General features: G+C 46.7%; 2 long non-coding RNA genes across 2 annotated transcripts; both read right to left on the reverse strand.

Annotated features, from left to right (window-relative positions):
• Nucleotides 1–2,420: 2,420 nt before the first annotated feature.
• LOC131493510 (uncharacterized) lies at nt 2,421–6,370 on the reverse strand. Its single transcript, XR_009252717.1, has 2 exons — nt 6,284–6,370; nt 2,421–2,714 (listed from the first exon to the last, which is right to left on the reverse strand). It is a non-coding gene; the product is annotated as an uncharacterized LOC131493510 (long non-coding RNA).
• A 9,959-nt stretch (nt 6,371–16,329) lies between these two features.
• Nucleotides 16,330–19,872, reverse strand: LOC131493508 (uncharacterized). Its single transcript, XR_009252716.1, has 2 exons — nt 19,706–19,872; nt 16,330–17,115 (listed from the first exon to the last, which is right to left on the reverse strand). It is a non-coding gene; the product is annotated as an uncharacterized LOC131493508 (long non-coding RNA).
• Nucleotides 19,873–20,117: the final 245 nt, after the last annotated feature.

Consider the following 20,117-nt stretch of genomic DNA (forward strand, 5'->3'; position numbering starts at 1 on the left):
GTCTGCAATTAGAACGCTAGCAATTCAGTGGTACAGACCAGTGGTAAACTGCACGAAATTGGATACTTGCCGTAATTGGTAATTAATCACTTTTCATTACCAGGAAGGGATGTTGTAGTTACTCTGAATAGATACATCATGCTAATTACAGGCAAACACAAACCTACATATTTGCATTTGGGGCTTTTAGGAAAATAAGCAACTCATGCCGGGATGCTAGAGCCGAGAGGAGATGAGTCCGCCCAATTAACATGATGAAGAAGGGGCCGTGGCTATTTTGACAAGAAGCCGTCAACCCCAAAGAGGTCCCCCCTTGGCTAAGGGTCCTGGTCACATTTCCATTCGCTTCTGTGGGTAATTTACGTTCCCGGCCTTTATGCAGATTTAGGGACGGTTCCACATATTTACATGTGCGTGTCCGCCTGGGTGAGTTGGCACGATCACAGCGCTTCGGGTACCGCCTCTGTCTGTGGAACTGGTGCAGCCACAGCTCCCGCCTGCACCTTTCTCTCAAGCCCGGGCCCCTCCCAGGGTGTCCATCAGCATCACGTCCACGCTGCCGTGTTCACCCCTGTGAAGGTGCCTGTTCGCGGGTGCCTGTCCTGTGAATGCGACCATCATTTTGCCAGACCTGAGGCTTCAGCAGTTTCTTCCGACCTTCCCACCCCTTGCCCCAAACCTCCCTCATGCGCCCCGGGGCCTGTCAACTTCTCCCTTCACAGGTTTTGCTGCCTTTGTGGCCCCCCCCGCCCCCCGCTTCCTTCTCACTGCAGCTGCTCATTACTGGGGCTCCATGTTCTCTGTCAAGGCTGCGTCCCAGGAAAATGCAGCCTGTGGGAAGAGGGCTCATAAAAGGACAATATGTCTATGAGAATTCATGTAAAAAAAAAAAAAATCATTCCCTGATCTCTGTTAATACTACCCCTGCCTGCCAATAACATAGAACAGGTCTTAAATCGATAGCAAAAGGGGAGCCATGGGGACAAACTAAACTGCTTCACCAAGGATGTGATCATAAAAGTATACCCGGGGTGGAGTGACAGGGAGAGGGTGGGATTATCCCCACCTGTCTTTGTCGTTGTGACACTTGGGTCTGGAAGCCCAGGTCCAGGCAGACGGCAAGAACTAAGTTCGTTGAGGGCCCCAAAGCTCTGGGTCCTTAGTGTTCTTCTTTACTTTTAATTTTTTTTTTTCAACATTTTTTATTTATTTTTGGGACGGAGAGAGACAGAGCATGAACGGGGGAGGGGCAGAGAGAGAGGGAGACACAGAATCGGAAACAGGCTCCGGGCTCCGAGCCGTCAGCCCGGAGCCCGACGCGGGGCTCGAACTCACGGACCGCGAGATCGTGACCCGGCTGAGGTCGGACGCTTCACCGACGGCGCCACCCAGGCGCCCCTCCAGAGTATTTTTTATTTGTTTTTATTTTTGGGACAGAGAGAGACGGAGCATGAACGGGGGAGGGGCAGAGAGAGAGGGAGACACAGAATCGGAAACAGGCTCCGGGCTCCGAGCCGTCAGCCCGGAGCCCGACGCGGGGCTCGAACTCACGGACCGCGAGATCGTGACCTGGCTGAAGTCGGACGCTTAACCGACTGCGCCACCCAGGCGCCCCTACTTTTAATTTTTTTAATGTTTATTTATCTTGAGAGAGAGAGTGTGTGTGTGCGAGCAGGGGAAGGGCAGAGAGAGGGAGAGAGAAAAATCCTAAGCAGGCTCCGTGCAGCCAGTGCAGAGCGCAAAGCAGGGCTCGAACCCACGCACCGTGAGATCCTGACCTGAGCCAAAACTAAGAGTCGGACGCTTCACCGACCGAGTCACCGCGGCACCTCTTCGTGTGTTTTTCTTTAGACCGCAAAGAAGGAATGAAGTGTCGGCTGCTTGCTTTTGTGACTCTTGTCATCCTCGGTATGCCTACTCTCCCCTGGCCAAAGTTGCCTACGACCTACCAACAAGATCATCTCAACATTGGGTCACGATGGAGAAACGGGTCCAACGTAAATACGCTACTTACAGGCAAAATGGGGTGTATGGAAGCCAACAGAAACCACTGGCCCTCCACTCTCACATGGGCCTCGAAGGCTCTTTGCAGCCTCTTACCCATCCTCTCGGCGTGAGAAGATGCCAGAGGTGTCTCTGAGGCAGGACAGCACCAATTCTGTCCTACTTGCCGACCTCCACAACACCTGGCCCTGGAGCACTGGCCTTGGGTTGGGTTCAGAGGATTCGTCGCCTTTCTCGTGGCAGAAGAAAAACCATTCCTCATGGGCATGTGAACAGAAAGAGGGGCGGCCTGATTTTGAGGTTGCAGGTGATGGACTTAGCCTGCCCTGTAACTTAAGTGATGGACACCTCACCTTTCTGTCTTGGTGGTCAGTTACCTTCAGTGACAGGTCCATCAAAGGCACACTAGAGCCAAATTAAAACACAGAAATTTATGCAATTAAACATGAAATGTATAGTCATCCTGATAAGGCATCAGGTTCCTATTCTGTTTCCTCCTCAACATGACCCATAATGCAGAGCATCTTTAGCCAGATTTCATTCTGTTCCCTATTCCATCCTCGCCAGGGCCCCCGAATGGGTTCCTCGCCCAACAGCACCATTACAGCCGCAGTCTCTTTCCTCTGCCTTTGTCACGGAGCTGAGTAATGATGTGACAACATGTGATTTGGCGATTGATGTCAAATGTTAGCAGCAACATTCATTTTCCCCTGAAATGGACAAAGAAGAGTATTAGTCATTTAGAAATTTCGTCTAGAAGCTACACCTCACGAGTGATATTCCAAAATTGAATTGGTCTGAAATTTAAAGTGGCTTTTAAGTTCCTCTCCTTTGATTGCTCCTCAGGTCATGCAGAGTTGTAAAAGGCCGAGGGAGCAAGTTAGCGATGGGAACTGCAAATGTCATTTGTAAGCCCCCTGACTCCTCTGCGGAAACCCATTCCTCCAGTGACGGGATGCTCCAGAGACCCAGTGTCACATGGAGAAAAATCTGTGGGCTTTGGAGAGACAGGCAGATCTGAGCCCCAGGCTCGGCTCTATCACTTACTGCTCACTCCGTGAGCCTCAGTTTCCCCATCTGTAAAATGGGGTTCATAATACTGATTATTATCAGCCTCATTTTGCAGAAATCAGCAAATCAGTTTTAGGGAGGCCAACAAGGGGTCCAAGTTACAGAGCGAATGGAGGGAAAAGCGCAGCCCTCCCTGGGGGTCTTTGATTCCCCAGCTCCTGCTCTGAGCCGGGGAGACCTTGTCCGGCCCTCCAGCCTCCCCAGGAGGGCCTTGGGCTTTTCACATACACTCCATGCGGTTAGCTATCGTCCCTTCAGCAATATCCAACCGAAGGGCGGCTGTGCGGGACTTGGGCTCAGAGACGGGCTCCCGCATTGTCCCCAAAGGTCTTTCCAATAGAAGCCAAAACGGCCCTGGAGGATGAGAGCTTAAAATTCCCTCTCTCTGCAATCAGCCTTTTTCAAGAAAAAGAAATATGTAGCAGGCTGCGTTAGTTATTTAACATCTGGGAAGGCTCGTGCTCACTCTGAGTCCTCTGTGCGCTCTGAAGGTACTGATATCATCGTTAGAAATGGCTTTCACCTACAGCTCTGATTCATGGCCTGGTTATGATTGTGATTCATAGCCTGCTAAGAAGCGGGCACCAGGCAGGTGTGCTACCTAGAAGCTGCGCCTACAAATAAGACCACCGATGAGCCGCCGCGCAGCCAGATATGCTAATGAGATCAATGCAACCTTCTGTTAAAGGGTCCACACCTCATTTGCAAGTGAATGTTAATAAGGAGGAAGAGCTGGGCTCAGGCTGGACCAGAATCAATGGCGTGACCAGTTCTTCCTCGGCTAAGTAACATAATTTGTTCAATTTGTTTTATGTCAGTAAGTGAAGAACCCTCTACTCACGTTGATTCATGGAAGGAGGTTAGACAATGGTACAGTAGAAAGGAAATTAACATTTAACCTGCCTGCCTGGGTTTTCTAACGGATGTCTCAATATGACTGTGGTGGTGTGCGTAAATTCTCCTGATAAACCAGAACGAAACAGCAGCTATTTCAATCCCAGAGAAGACCCGGATGGCAGACACTGCGATTCAAAGCGAGGCCGGTGGATGTTGCATCAGGAATCGAAAGACCCGAATACTCCTTTCATCACTTACGCGCCACGGGTTGAGTCGTCAATCCCCCAGGCCTCAGTTCTTACATCTGTAAAATGGTGTTAGTCATGCCAAGTGCAAGAGGATGTTGTGAGTTCCTAAGCTGTAACACAGCATCCTGTCAGTGAGCTGATCTGACAGTCATTGGTCCACGGCGTGCCACGGGCTGACGATAGTTGCCAGAGACACAGTGATGAATGGAATCGTCATTGCCCCTGACCTAAGGAGATTACAGCCTGATGAGGATCCTTTAAAATTTTTCATTTTCAGAGAAGTAGGCAGAATATAATAGTGAACTACTCATCACTCAGATTCAAGATTCAAGTATTAACCAGATTTTGTCACGCTTGCTTTGCCTTTCCCCCACATTTTTTGCTGGCTTATTTTAAAACAAGTCACAGACATTATGTTTGTTTTGGGTTGCTGTATTCCTAATTACCATGGATTTAGCTGCTTAAGCAACCCGCATTTGTTATCTCACGGTTTCTGTGGTTCAGGACCTTGGGCACAGTTTAGCTGGTTCTTCTGCTCAACTTTCACGGAGCTGCAATCCCGATGTTGAGCAGGGCGGGAAGGCTCATCTGAGGCTCAGAGGCCGCAGCCAAGCTCGTGTGGTTGTTGGCAGAATTCACTTCCTTGTGGTTGTAGGACTGAGGCCCTCAGCTCCTACAGGCCGTCCTCTCCCTAGGCAGCGATTTGCTTCTCCTTTGAGGCCAGCAGGGAAATATGTCTGACACGTTACCCTCTTCTAAAGGCTCATCTGATTAGGTCAGGCCCACCAAGGATGATTCCCTTTTGATTAACTTGAAGTCATCTGCTCAGTAACCTGTCATGGGCAATGATATCCCGTCATATTCACAGGTCTTACCCTCAGTCAGAGGGAGAGGATTATTCAGAGTGGGTACACCAGGGAGTATGAATCTTGGGGCCATCTTAGAATTTTGCCTACCATGGCCATTTTATTCCTTCCATCTTAAATATGCACTTCAACAAATTATGGGCATTGTTCATGTATCACTAATGTTTCATGTTAATATCTTATGGAGATTGTTATGTGAGCTTAGGACAGCTTAGGATGGGTCACAACAAGTGACCTCCAAATCTCAGTGGCTTTTACCCACAAAGGTTTCTCTTTTGGTTCATGTTCCACACCCCACATCGATTGACTTCGGCTCTGTGCCCTCAGACCCAGTTTGAAGAACTAGCCCATTTCTTGGGAAAGAGGTGGGGGAACATGCAAAGGCTTTTCAAGCTTCAGCTGGGGAGGTACCAGGTTGCTTCCTCTTATTTCTTGTTTGTTCATCCTGCTCTCAATGGTCTGGGAAGCACAGTCTTTCCACAGGGAGGGTCCTGACAGGAAAGGGTCAGCCTCTAAGGGTGACCCAGGATAGCTAAAGGGTCACACACACACACACGCACACACACTTTAATTTATTTATTTAAATTCAAGTTAGTTAACATACGGTGTCGTTAGTAATGTCGGTAGTAACTATGGTGTAGTAGTTGTAGTTTTAGGAGTAGAACCCAGGGATTCATCACTTACATATGACGCCCAGCTCTCATCCCAGCAAGCGCCCTCCTTAATGCCCTTTAGCCCATCTCCCCACCTACCTCCCCTCCAGCCACCCTCAGTTTGCTCTCTGCATTTAAGAGTCTCTTACGGTTTGTCTCCCTCTCTGTTTTTATCTTATTTTTCCCTCCCTTACCCTGTGTTCATCTGTAGTGTTTCTTAAATTACACCTATGAGTGAAACCATGCGATACTTGTCTTTCTCTGACCGATTCATTTCATTTAGCATAATACATTCTAGTTCCACACACGTTGGTGCAAATGGCAAGACTTCACTCTCTTTGATTGCGCTGCTAGGTTTTTATCCAAAGGTTACAAAAATGCGGATTCAAAGGGGCACACGCACCCCAATGTTTATAACTGCTATCAACAATAGCCAAATTATGGGAAAAGCCCAAATTTTCATCAACTGAGAAATGGCTAGAGAAGATGCACACATGTATGTACACGTATGTGTGCACATATACATACATACTACTTGGCTTGGTGGACATTTTCAAGCAAATAATAGAATCACTATTATTCTAGAACATTCTCTTCCACATACCATTTTTCCACAAACCATTGACTGGTTAGAGAAGTTGATCAGTTGTTCTATAGAATGTTCTACATTCTGATTTTGCCTGCTTCCTTGTGATGTCATTTCACTTGTGCCTTTATGCCCTGTATTTCCTAGAAGCTAGAATTAGCTCTAATTCACTTATTTTGGGCAAGAATACTTCATATGTGGTGTTTGGTTCTTCATATTATATTAAAAAGCATGTGATGTTTGGTGAGAAAATCTTTTAAAAACTTCATATTTTAAAGTGAGATTCTTACTCTTATGTCCTTACATCCATTTATCAGACATTTATTATTGATTAGGTCCTGTACCAAGCCTGGGGATATGACAAGATAAATAAGACAAAGTCTCTGTCTCAAGGATCTCATGGTTCAGCTGGAAGGGACAGATTTCAAGTGCAATGAGAACAATTATGCAAGAAAAAGAAACAAAGGGTATCCAAATAGGAAGAGGAGGAGTAAAAATATCTCTGTTTGAAGATGACATAATCTCGTATATAGAGAATGATAAGGAATCCACAAAATTGTCTTTATGTCCACCAGCAATGAGCAATCCAAAAGTGAAATTAAGAAAATAAGTCCACCTACTTACAGCGTCAAAAATTATAAAATTCTTAGGAATAAATTCAACAAAAGAATTGTAAGTTGTGTATACTAAACACTACAAATATCATTGGAAGACATTAAGGACTTAAGTCAATGGAAGGACAACTGTGTTCCTGGGTCACAAGACTTAATGTTGTTAAGATGACAATACCCTCCAAATTGATCTGTAGATGAAACATAATCGAAATAAAAATCCCAGCTGGCTTCTTTTGCAGAAAAACAGGTATTGCCCCAAAAGAAGGTATACAAATGGCCAACAAACACATGGAAAGACACTCAACCTCACTAATCATTAGAGAAATTCAAACCTGAACCACAATGAGATACCACCTCGCGCCTGCTAGGATGGCTGCTCTAAAAAAAAAAAAAAAAAGCAGAAAATAAGAAGTGCTGACAAGGGTTTGGACCAATTGGGACTCGTGTACACCGTTGATGAGAGTATAAAATGATGCAGCCTCTCTGGCAAACAATTTGACGGTTTCTCAGATGTTGACCATAGAGATCCAGCAACTCCCCCTCAGGTGCATACCCAAGAGAATTGAAAGCGTACATCCGCGTAAATGCGCGTTCGTGAATGGTCATAGCAACGTTATGCATTATGGCCAAATAGTGGAAACCACTCACATATCCACCAGCTGACGAGGGGACAAACAAAATATGGTATGTCCGTACAACGGACTGTTATTTGGTAATAAAAAGCAATGAACCTGCTGATACCTGCTACCACTCGGATCAACCTTGCAAACATTATGCTAAATCGAAGAAGTTAGTTACCAAAGGCCACATATCGTATGATTCCATTGATATGAACTGTCTGGAATAGGCAAGTCCCTAGAGGTAGAAAGGAGATCAGTGGTTGCCAGGTGCTGGTGGAAGAAGACGAGGGGGGAGTGACCCCTAACGGGCCCGGGGTTTCTTTTCAGGGTGAGGAGGATCTTCGGGAATTGGTAACGATTGTCATACAACTTTGCGAAAACAGGTGGCTGCCAAGTTCCTTCCTCCCAGCTGCTCAATGGCAATTCAACCCACCTGGGACAGAGAACAACTCTGCCTGGGGGTCTGGGAAGGTGTCAAACGGAGGCAACCCTGGAGGAGACCCACAAAAGATGAGGAGGCGTTCCAGGAGGCAGGCAGCAGATCGGGGCTGCAGGAGCCCCGATCCATAGATGTTTTCACTTAGCACTTGGACTCTGCAGAGTTGCTCCCTCAGGAGCTGCCAGGGACAGGGGTCGCGTGATCAGCCCTAAGGCCCCCGTTCCCTCTTTTTAAAAAAAGGATTTTTTGAAATGTTTATTTATTTTAGAGAGAGAGACAGAGCAGGGGGAGGAGCAGAGAGAGAGGGAGACACAGAATCTGAAGCAGGCTCCGGGCTCTGAGTTGTCAGCACAGAGCCCGACGTGGGGCTCGAACCCACGGACCGTGAGATCGTGACCTGAGCCGAAGTTGGACACTTAACTGAGCCGCTCAGGCTTCCCGTTCCCTCTTGAACCAAAGCAGTTCTGCAGTTGACTGTGAAACGGGCAGGACCTCTAGGTAAGACTCTGTTCACACAAAGAATCCTGTGGTGGAAGACTGCCTGGAGTGAGCAGTCCTTAGTATTGTTACTTGCCTCGTCGGAATATTAACGAATCTACGTTTAATGATGAGGAAGATGATGACATAGGCAATGACCATCACCCACAATTACAGCCACCATTTATGGGGCAATGAATCTACATCAGGCCCCATTCCAGGCGCCTCATCTTCACCGTCTCCTTTACTTTTCACAAGAGTCCTAATGTGGTGAGTGGTTTTAGCCTCATTTTTACAGATGGGGAGGCAGGCTCGCCTAGCTGTCTTGACCCAGTTCGCACAGTCAGGAGTGTTGATCTGGGAGGTGAACTCAGATCTCGTTGTCTTCCTTTCTTGCTCTTGGATAGCTCTTCGCAGGTTGCAAAGCCCTTCATAAGCTGTACGTCTGCCGATGGCTGCAGCGGCCCAGTCAAAGAGAGCCACACTATTAGGGTTTGGCCAGTGCTCGGCGTGGCCACCCCTCCGCGGCCGTCCTTCTCAGTATCCATGAGATGCTCAAATTATGATGTTTTATTCTAATGACAAAGAGTATAACAAGCACAGGAAATGGCCTGGCATTAATCTCCACTCCATCTTGTGGCAGTGACTGCAATGAAAATGAGAAATAGTTTAAGCTTAACCCATTCTCATTACAATCATAATTACATTTTGTGGTCATTCTTAGTTTCTAGCAGAGCCCAAGTGCGCTTCATGTCAATTTGAAAGATACAGACAGCCCTTAATTTTTCTCCAGCATTCATCTGCCCAGCCATCTGCTGAGGACTGATCTTGGGGAAGCTGAAAATTAAGCTTAAGGAACTTACTGCTTTATGTTTTAAATGGTTTGGCACGGACCTGCTAAACATCTGGATAAATGCAATTTACATGCATGTGCCTCAAAAACATTAAATTGGGCAACCGATTTATCTTTCTAATAATATGTTTAATAGGATATTCAAACCTGGGCTCTGATGATACAGCTGAGGACACTGGCAACTAACCCAGGAACACGCGGGGTGGCGGTAGGGGAGGAGCTGGGGGCCAAAGGAAGATGCCCCCAACTCTTAAGCCATTGCTGAAGTGTTGAGTGGGTCTGGCCCTACACGCCTTTTGCACCAGTGGTATTTTCTGGAATAACTACACAGTATGCAGCTTTGCAGCGTTCCTTTGTGGCTGTTATAGAACAGATCCATTTACAAGTAAGCATCTTGCCCAATGGTTCATTCATTCTTTTCGCACATATTAATCGAGCGCCTGTGATGTGCTAGGTGTTGGCCAGGAGCTGGGGACACAAAGACGAATGAAACCGAGACCCTGCTTTCGGGGCGGCTACTTTGTGGTGGTCAATCAGCGAGTACAACACGGCACAGAAAGCTATGTATGGGGTGCAGAGGAGAGCCCGGCCCCTATCCAGCTCCCGGCGTAGAGGGTGGATAGGGAGGGCTGGGCAACAGCCCTGCTTGGCCTCAACTGGTTATAGGACAGTGGATAAATCACCTGGCCTCTCTGGACCTCAGCTTTTTTCATCTTTGTAGATATCTACTTGGGGCTGTGCAGAACGAAAGTAGATGATATGGCTGAAGTACTTAGTAGATGCTAAGTAAGTAGAGGCTAAGTAATAGAGACTACTAAGCACTCGCTAAGTAGTCGGCAGGGCTTTGCTAGGGACAGCCACAGGAAGAACATTCCAGGGTGAGGGCTCAGCCTGTGCTAAGACCCGGCACTTTGAGAGGACACTCGAGCATGGGTGGGCCCTGCAGAGGGGAGCGGCAATGGAGGCCACATTCTGGGGTGTCCTGTGTGCCAGGCTAAGGAAGTTAGATTTTCGTCCCAAAGCCATGTAGCAGGGGGCTGGGAGAGATGATCAGATTTGCATTTTAGAAACATTATTCTGGCTGCAGAATGGAGAATGAATCCCCCAAACTAGGGGCAAGACTAGAGGCTGGGAGGTTGTGGCAACAATTCCAAAGAAAATCTTGGTGGTGATATGTTTCAGTGGATTTCGTTTCATCATGCGCGATATTTACACGGTTTTGCTTAAGTGAGCTTTAGGAGAATTTGGATTCTTTCTTGACCGGATGATTTCAGAATGTCTCTTATTGGAGCCTTCTGCCCAGTCTAGTGGACAGAGCCGGGTTGCATTTTTAATGCAAGTGTCCACTTGAGGCAGGGAGTGGCGCGTGGTACCATTGAGCTTGGGCTTTGGGGGCTAAGACCTGGGGCATGGAAGTCCCTCCTTCCTCCTCTGCAGAACACTCACCCTGCCCAGTAACCGGGATCTGTAGGTGAGTGCAGTGAAGTGCTGGGTTGGGGGTGAGGCTTCTGGACCTGTTCCTACTAGCTGTGTGATCCGAACAGTGGCTTGATTTCTCTGGGCCACTGCTTCTCATCTCTCTAAGACAACAGAAACAGAAGAGCCCGTGGGAAGTGCTTCTGGAGGGGTGGGTTTCTCAGTCCCATCTCCTGGTATCTCTTTCTGACTCTTGGACTGGTTTTCCCCAATGGCTCAGTGTCCACATGTGTTCCCATATTAACCTGCTACAGGCAGTTTTCCACTGTATTTTTGATTGGTTTTGAAATGTAATGTTAGGCCTCATCACGCTGCTTAAAAATAAATTCACAGATATGGACACGGCCGTTGGCAAAGGAAATCGGGACAGTAGCTGAGCACTGAAAGGGAAAACACGGTGATAAAACTGGAAAAGTAAATTAGACTTTTACAGGCAGGAAATGAGACCAGCCCTAATTGACCCAGCCATCTTTGCGCGAACCCTCGGTCGCACACGGAGGCCTGCCCTTTCTGGTACAGCTGTCTCTTCCCCCAGTCCTGAGTCATCCTCAGCTGGCTCTGAGTTGCAGCCTTGGCTTTGGCAGCTCATAATAGGCGGTGGAATTAGATCTGACCTTTACAATTGTGGCTTTTTTTTTAATTATTAAATTTAAAAATGGTTAAATCTCAAATGAGCTGAAATCTTTTGTATGAAGAACCCGTCTATCATTGCTTTGGTCCATAAAATATATTTAACCTCAACCACGTAATTAACGCCAGTGAATCCGCCAGGCCAGTTGGGTTTATTATGTGAGCAGAGAGCTCAGCCGTTCTCATTTGCAAAGGACAGCACCCGTTCCCTCACGGGCATTTTCTTGAGTTGCTTGGCAAAGGCTATAGGCAGGAAGTTGAATCTTATCTGGACTAGCTCCCGCTTTGCCTCCTCCTGTTCCCTCCACAATCCAGGTTGAGCAGAAAATGCTTCACAATTAGAGAGCAATGTCCAGCAAAGGATAGTTAGTCAGGCTGATAGCACGTTCCGGGAAGAATATGTGTCAGGGGCAGGGATTCGTAGGCCCCAAGTCCCATCGTAAAGCCCTTAAGCTAAGGTCCAGCCTCAGACACCCAGCTGCAGTTTCCAAGCAGGGCAGAGAAGAGGTCTGTGGAAGTCCAATGGCATCTGCAAAGGAGATTCTAAACATGGTTCCAGGAATCCAGGCTTCCCCAGTGATACCGAAAGAGCATTGGCTTGAGAGTCCAAAAGACTTGAATTAAGATTTATAACTTTGCTGCATTTCGTGTGTGCATTTGGCAAGTCATTTAACCATTTTGAGCTTTAACTTTTTAATTTATAAAATAAAGGTAAATAAATAAGTCTCTACTTTGCAGGGTTATTGTGACTTAAATTCTTAGCACAACAGTTGGCATGTGGAAATCAGCTATTGTTCTTCTTTTACTTTTCTTCTTCCTCCTCTTCCTCCTCCTTCTTTTGCTTCTGGAAGATGGGTCTGTCAAACTGAAAATTGCCAAATAAAAGTTATACGTGCATGAGGTCATGAGGTGGGGAGGATGCCTTCCCTTTCCAACAACAGGAGTTATTAGAAAGCTGCAGTCATTGTGATAGTGCAGTCCTGGTCCAACAAAAGACAACACTCCAAGGAAACTGAAAAAGAGCCTAGAAGCAGACCATGCATAAATAGCACTGTGGACCATTGGTGGATATCATGGACTACTCAGTAAAAAGTGCTGGGCATGCCAGTTAACAGGGTAGGAGAAATTGAATGGGATCCCTACCTCACACCGTATGCAAAAATTGATCCCAGGTAGATTAAATATGAAAGGCAGGGGCACCTGGGTGGCTCAGTCGGTTGAGCATCCAATTCTTGAGGTTGGCTCAGGTCATGATCTCACGGTCATGGGATTGAGCCCTGTGTCAGGCTCTGTGCTGAACGTGAAGCCTGTTTGGGGTTCTCTCTCTCTCTCCCTCTCTCTCTCCATCTGTCCCCTGCTCACTCTCTCTCTCTCTCTCTCAAAATAAATAAATAAACATTAAAAAAATATGAAAGGCAAAACTTGAATATTTAGAAGAGAGGATAGAGGAGACCACTTTCTAACTTCATGGTAGGACAGGGTCTCTTAAGCAAAGCACAACGTATTGCTAAGTTAGACCACATTAAACTTCAGAACTTCTTTCAACAAAAACTTAGGTAACATATAAGAAAAGATTGGCATTTGGAATATAGACAAATGGAAAATAATCTATAAGAAAAAAAACAACAACAACCCCAAAGAAACATGGGCGAAAGACATGAGTGGACCTTTTATGGAAGAGTAAACAGGATTGGCCAGTTGACATGAAAAGATGCTCAATCTCCGTTGTAATTAGGAAAATGCAAATGAAAGCTATAAGGGAATTATGTGAGCTGCTGGATGTGTTAACTAACCTTATTGTGCTAATCATTTCACAACGTATACATAAATCACAGCATCGTACCCCTTAAACTTACACAATCTCAAAAATTTGGGGGGAAAAAAGCATTACCAAACCACCAGTGACCTTCTACAACTAATCCCACTCGTTTCACACGACCAGTCCCTGAAGTTTTTTTTCTTTTCTGATTTTTTTTCCTGAGTATTACTCATCGGCTTTAAATAACAAAGATACAACTGTATTTAGGCACCGACACACAATATACCAAAACCCACAAGACCCACAAAGGTCTCGCATTTTATACTTGCCAGGTTGATCAAAGTTAAGCCTGACAGAGCCACTCACGGGTGACGATGTGGAGACTGGAGACTCATATATATCTCGCTGGTGAGAGAGTAAGTTGGAGAACCACTTGGAAAATATGTTGGCAAGGTCTTGTAAAGCTATACGCGTGCATCCCCTAAATCCCACTCCTTGGTGGATACCTCAGAGAAACCCTTGTTCGTTCGTTCAGGGGGACGTGCCGTGAGGACTTTCACAGGAGCACCATGGGTAAAAGCAAAACACTGGAAACCACCCTCATGTCCATTGATAAGAGAATGGTGAAAGACACTAGGGTGTGTCACCCACAAGTGAAAATGGATGGGGCATAGCTACGCACAGACACCCGTGTGAATATTAGGAACATAACACTGAGTTTCAAAAGCAACCTGTGGAAGGCCGCGTAGAGTAAAATGCCACTTTTTATGAAACTAAAAAGCCAATCAACACTAAAGACGATTTATTGTCTAGAGGGTGAAATGGTGAACGCACAATTCAGAGCTCTCTCTTTTAAAAGTGTAGTTAATCGGGGCGCCTGGGTGGCGCAGTCGGTTAAGCGTCCGACTTCAGCCAGGTCACGATCTCGCGGTCTGTGAGTTCGAGCCCCGCGTCAGGCTCTGGGCTGATGGCTCAGAGCCTGGAGCCTGTTTCCGATTCTGTGTCTCCCTCTCTCTGCACCTCCCCCGTTCATGCTCTGTCTCTCTCTGTCCCAAAAATAAATAAAAAACGTTGAAAAAAAAAATCTTAAAAAAAAAAAAAAAAAAAAAAAAAAAAAGTGTAGTTAATCGATTTTGAGGGAGAGAGAGAGGGAGAGAGCAGAAAACTGTGCCTGTGCATGCGTGTGTGCACATGTGTGCAAGCAGGAGGGGAGTCGAGAGAGGGAGAGAATCCCAAGTAGGCTCTCAGTGCTGTCCGTGTGGAGCCCGATGTGGGGCTTGGTCTCATGAACTGTGAGATCATGACCTGAGCTGAAACCAAGAGTCAACCATTTCACTGAGGCCCCCAGGCCCCCCAGTTCAGATCTCTTTGGAAGAGGCAAGGGGTGAGTTAGGATCGAGCAAATAGGTGACGTTACTATTGTAGGTAATGTTCTGTTTTTCCGGGCCAGTGCTGGATTCATGACATGCGTGTTCTAATTATGCTTCATACGTACATACGTGTTTTGTGTGTTCTTCCGTGTGTCTAATAGGGGGTAGAGATACAAATGGAGTATCTTTACTGGGGGAGGGGGTGGCTAGGACTTGACTGGCTGCAGCCACAGTCCCAGGTTGGCTCCCTGGAAGCTGAGGAGTGAAGGGGTGCCTGTGCGGTGTCACCAAGGAGGCCCTACTGGTGCGGGTGGATGAAAGGAGGGGAGCTCTCGTGGGAGCCAAGCTTGAAAGGAACTGCAGCTTCCTTCCAAGGTCTAACAGCTTTGGTGATGTCCTGGGAAAGGGGGGGGGGGGCGGGGGAACTAAATGTGGAAGCAGGTGCGCCTCCAGCATGTTGACATACGAAAAGAACAGAGCCTGGAGTTTCTGGTGAGGGGACCTGTTGTGCCAACCAGGGGCTCTTGGGATCTCTCTGCCCACTTAGTGTGTGGTATTAGTGTTGTACAGTGTTTCCTGTTGCTGAACTTCTCGGCACAAAAAATAAAGCTGCTGTGACGGGAGAGTGTCTGTGAGTTGACCTGTCTATAGGGATGTGGAGCCGTAGGAAGGGACGACAGGAACATTCTATGTTCTATAGGTCTGGGGACCCAGTGGTTTTGAGGACAAAGACAGTGGGAGGGGGCTAGTTAGCCTTTTGAAATACCCATAGTTCTAGAGACTTTTCAATGAACTCAAATAAAACAATGAAAATGTAGAGCATTCTTTCAATTTTAGGGCAATTTTAGAGTGAAGGCTGTTCGCCCTGTGAAATGAGGATCAGGCCCCCGTCGGGGGTGATGATATGACTGTTTCTGGGGCTCCCAGCCCTCTGTGATCTTTCCTTCTGGGTGTGTTAAAAATCCCCTGCTCTTCGGTATAATGGACGTGAAGAAGTGTGACTACTCCATTGTTTCAACTGAACAGGGGTTCACACTCCTGAACGATGCCTTGACTGGCTGATACCCAGGCCTCTTACGGACCCGGTTGTGCCATGGCAATGACCGGGAGAACACTTGGAATTTGGGGTGCTCAGTGTGGGTTCTGTTCCTGGTCATTTAGCAAAGTCCCAATATGATCTATTGTCTTTTGTGACAAAAGAGGTAGAGGGCCCACATGACCGGCAGAAGGCTAGTCTTCTGGGAGCCTTGGTTTTCTGCTCACGCCAACACTGCTGAAGCCGTGTGACTTTCTGAAATGCCGTCCTAATGAAATCACCAGCACAGAGTAGCAGAGGGAGCTTACTGCTAGAAATCTGAATCTGATCGCTCGTCAGGGATTGTGCTTCTTCCTGTGAAGTTAACACAGGATCCGGCCCCCTCCCTCCGTCCTTTTCCTGTTGTCTTCCGTATTTAAGTTTGGTTAAAAATGTCCGCCCCAAATTGATCTGAGCAGGGCTCAAGGAACAAAGCCAATCTCTGGCTTACAGCAGGTACACTTTAAGTGCAAAACCTAACTTGATAACGCATGGCTTCTCCGTGCTTTCCAAAGATCGATTTTTAAATGTGTGGAACATCAGGATACAGAAAGCCTTGGCCACCCCTGACCCCCGCCGCCAAATACTTGACATTTTCCCAGTGCTTAAAAGATGGAAAAGGTAACAGTGAACATCGTGCTCCTAGTGTGTGTGGTGACTCCAAATAGCTTATGGGCCTTCTGTATGTATGTTGGAAGCAATAAAGTCATGTTTGCTATTATTGCATTAGATAAAGGAAGCAGCTCAGATCGTGGCATATGGAGATCTCTTTTGCAGTGACTGGCCAAACCACGGGGAAGCCCTACCTTTCTTTCCCTTCACGATCGGCTTGAGATCTGGGAGGAGGGGCAGGAAAGCCTGGAAAGCCGGTGGGCTTCTAATTGTGTCTTTACAGCCAACTAGGCTACCAAAATGATTGTCTTTTTCTCTCCAAGCCTTACTGACCTGTGGCTAATGAGATTTGTGCTTCGATTAGTTGTAGAACATAAATTAGCTAATCAATGGCAATGGATTCACATTATTTCTCATCCATGAGTTCTGCTGCGGTGATCTGTATTGAATATTCAAATCAATTTCGAATACTCCAGATGATTCCCTTGACGTGGCCCGCTGGAATCTGGAGGCATCTGTAGCCTTGCCGGAGAGGGCGAAGCCAGGCCCAGCTACCACACTTGCCTCTCGTGGTTTCCGGAGCTCTGCAAACTGCCTTGTTTTCCCTTGTACACAGTAAGGGCCATACAGGGTTCAGGAGAAGGTCGTACGTAAAAGGCAAGAGAGACCCCCGGAGAACGCACAGCCCGAGGTGGCCTCTTTCCCGAAAAGGAACAGGGCTAAATGGACATCAAAAAAGTAGGTGAGCTGCTTTCAGGTTTTGGATACGCAAACTTTACACGGAGTAAGTCTTGGGTCAGCATCTTCACTTTTCCGCGCTGGGAAGCGTTTCCTCGCGCTCTGCTGTAGTTGTCTCGTCTGTACAATTAACCGGCATCTTGGCATAAAATGTGGAAATTTGTACAGTCTTTAAGGCATCTGTGGGCTTTATGGTAGAAGGTTCTGTTAGTACTGAAGCCACAGAAAATTAAATGTTCCCCAAAGAACTTCCAGATGTGCTTTATTCTAATGGGGTCATTATGCAGTAAATTAAAAGGCAGGGTAAATGGAACTGTAAAATTTAAATTACTCTAAAACCACATCTCTTTGCTTTGAGCATTCATTTGTGGGGTTGCATTTGCAATAAATGTGAATTAGGCAGCTGCAATAACTGTTAATCATATATTTATAAAATAGTAATGAGGAAATGAATAGCAGAGTAAGACAGCTGCACATTTCTCTAATAGTGTGTCAACTGTGAACATAATAAGATGTGGAACATTGTTTGGTGCTGGGCTGATAATACAGCTGAATGTAAGAGATCGCTTCAGCCTCTTAACTTTACATGAAATTATACGTAAAATCCATAAAAGCCCATAATAATGCATTATGCCTCTGAATTGTATTCAATATTTTTCTTTGCTTTGATTTTCTGAAATGAGCTCGACTTTCACCAAAGCCATCTTCCAGGCATCAGTGAGGCTTTTGTTTCAGGCGGTGTCGGGCTTCGAAGATTGCAATTGGATTTAAAGAAAGCAGGGGCCGGTGCAGGCGAGAAGTTAATGGTAGGGCTTTGTTTTGCTGTCTCGGGGTTGCTGTACACAGCCGAAGGCACGCCTTGTCCTGGGTGAGGACGGTGGGTGGACAGGCCTCCCCAGCCGCCCCCTGATGTCAGGATTGTGGTGAGAGGCCACTCCCAGCCACTCCCAGTCCACCAGAGACCTCGGGCTGCAGGTGACCTTCGGCCACTGTCCAGACAAGCATCTCCTCTGGGGCCGGCGATGGGGGCGCGGGTGGGTCTAAAAAGATGGGGAGCATCCTATGGACCAGAGTTTGGGAAGGATGGCTCTCCTGGTGGGTGGGAGGATGGCTATTACTCAGAAGCCTTCATGGCCTGGTGTTTGGACAAACCCGTTTGCAGTGACCATCTGGAAACTGGGGCTTTGAGGTGGATTTCCCCCTGAGGGCAAAGAGGCAGGGAAGGGGATGATCGAGTGCTCATGTGGAGAGCTGGTTCTGGGACGATGTCCTCCCTAGCATGGCTGGGATAAAGCGGGAGCTCCCTGTAGAACATTCGGGCCTCTGCATGGGCTGACCCAACCGAATCTCTCCCATCCCCACATTAAACACCCACAGGGTGTCAGATCTGCCACACCCTTGGGGTTTGGTGCTTTGAGAATGCTGTTCCTTTTGTCTGAAATGTTTTTCCCTGCTTGGCAAATTCCAGTTGTTCCCAGACTTCCCCCTTGTGAAGCCTTCCCAGACTCTTGGGCATCTTTCCCTTCTTCCCTGGTACTCATCGTACAATGTGTGCATCTCCATTAAAACAGCAATCTTAACTGCACCTCAGGGTACTGTAAGCTGGTATTAGCATTCCCCTCTGACTGAGGGCTCCATGATTGCATCCTGGGTTTTGGTGCTTGACACATTTTGTTTTGGAAAATGAGTGCAGAATATAGTTACTGGAGATTGGTATAGGTTTAGCGAAAATGGCCTGGAAGGGTCCAACTTGAAACTTTGTTGGTGTTTCTAAAACTAGGATGGGTTCCCCTTTTCTTTTTTTTTTTTTTTTTTTTAAATTTTTTTTTTTTCAACGTTTTTTATTTATTTTTGGGACAGAGAGAGACAAAGCATGAACGGGGCAGGGGCAGAGAGAGAGGGAGACACAGAATCTGAAACAGGCTCCAGGCTCCGAGCCATCAGCCCAGAGCCTGACGCGGGGCTCGAACTCACGGACCGCGAGATCGTGACCTGGCTGAAGTCGGACGCTTAACCGACTGCGCCACCCAGGCGCCCCTCCCTTTTCTTTTTTTAAAAACAATTTTTTTTTTAAGTTTATTTATTATTGAGAGACAGAGAGAGAGACAGAGCATGAGCGTGGGAGGGGCAGAGACAGGAGAAGGGACAGAATCCGAAGCAGGCTCCAGGCTCTGAGCTGTCAGCACAGCGCCCTACGCGGGGCCCGAACTCACAGACTGTGAGATCATGACCTGAGCCGAAGTCGGAGGCTTAACTGACTGAGCCACCCAGGCGCCCCGGGTTCCCCTTTTCTAAGGGCAGCCCCCAGTTCTTGGGATGAAAGGTGGCTGTCTGCAAGGGCTGAAGGTGCAATTCTAATGGTTAGAGTGCCCCTACGATGTTCATTGTGGGATGTTTCAAAATAGAAAGTCAAGAGTTCATAACCACTCTCCCATCACACAAGACTTTTTTTGTATGCCCTCACTGAATACGGTGTATTGGCAGAGACTGGAGCCCCCCATTCCCCCTGAGAGGGAGGGAGAGAAAGAGAGAAGAGGACAAGGGGAGGAAAGGCAGGGGGAGGAGGAGGAGGGGGAAAGAGATTGTTATACACACATACACTGAACATCCTAAAATCTCCTCCTAAACAATATTTACTTCCCAGTATTTCAGTATTGAATGTTTTTAACCAAAAATTTTTTGTTACAAACATATAATATGGTCATTATTGCAGAAAATGTGGAAAACAGAACATGCACAAAGAAAAAAATAAATGTCACCCACAACCACTCCCTTACCCGGAGATAATTCCCATTAACATTTGACGTACTTTCTTTCAGTCTCTGTTGTACTTGCATTCATATTCACCGATCCAGATACGATCGTACTGTGCATAATAACATTTTGAAACTGGTTTTTATGTGATATAGTACGGACATTTTTCATATCATTAGATATTCTTCGACCTCACAATACGTCATTCAACATGACCTCATAGAATGTACAACATAAGGAATTCCATAATTTATGTAATAACCATTCTCTTTTGTTTAAAAATTCCGTAGCTTAATCATTCTTTGCATGTTTAACCGTTCTCTTACGGTTTAGCCATTCTTCATTTGTTGAATATTTATGAACATTTTTTTGCTCTTTTAAATAATGTCATTAGAATCCTGAAAACCCTTTGCTAATTTCATAAGTAAAGTACGA

The sequence above is a fragment of the Neofelis nebulosa genome, chromosome 13 (genome assembly GCF_028018385.1).
Source record: "Neofelis nebulosa isolate mNeoNeb1 chromosome 13, mNeoNeb1.pri, whole genome shotgun sequence".
NCBI classification, from domain to species: Eukaryota; Metazoa; Chordata; class Mammalia; order Carnivora; family Felidae; genus Neofelis; species Neofelis nebulosa.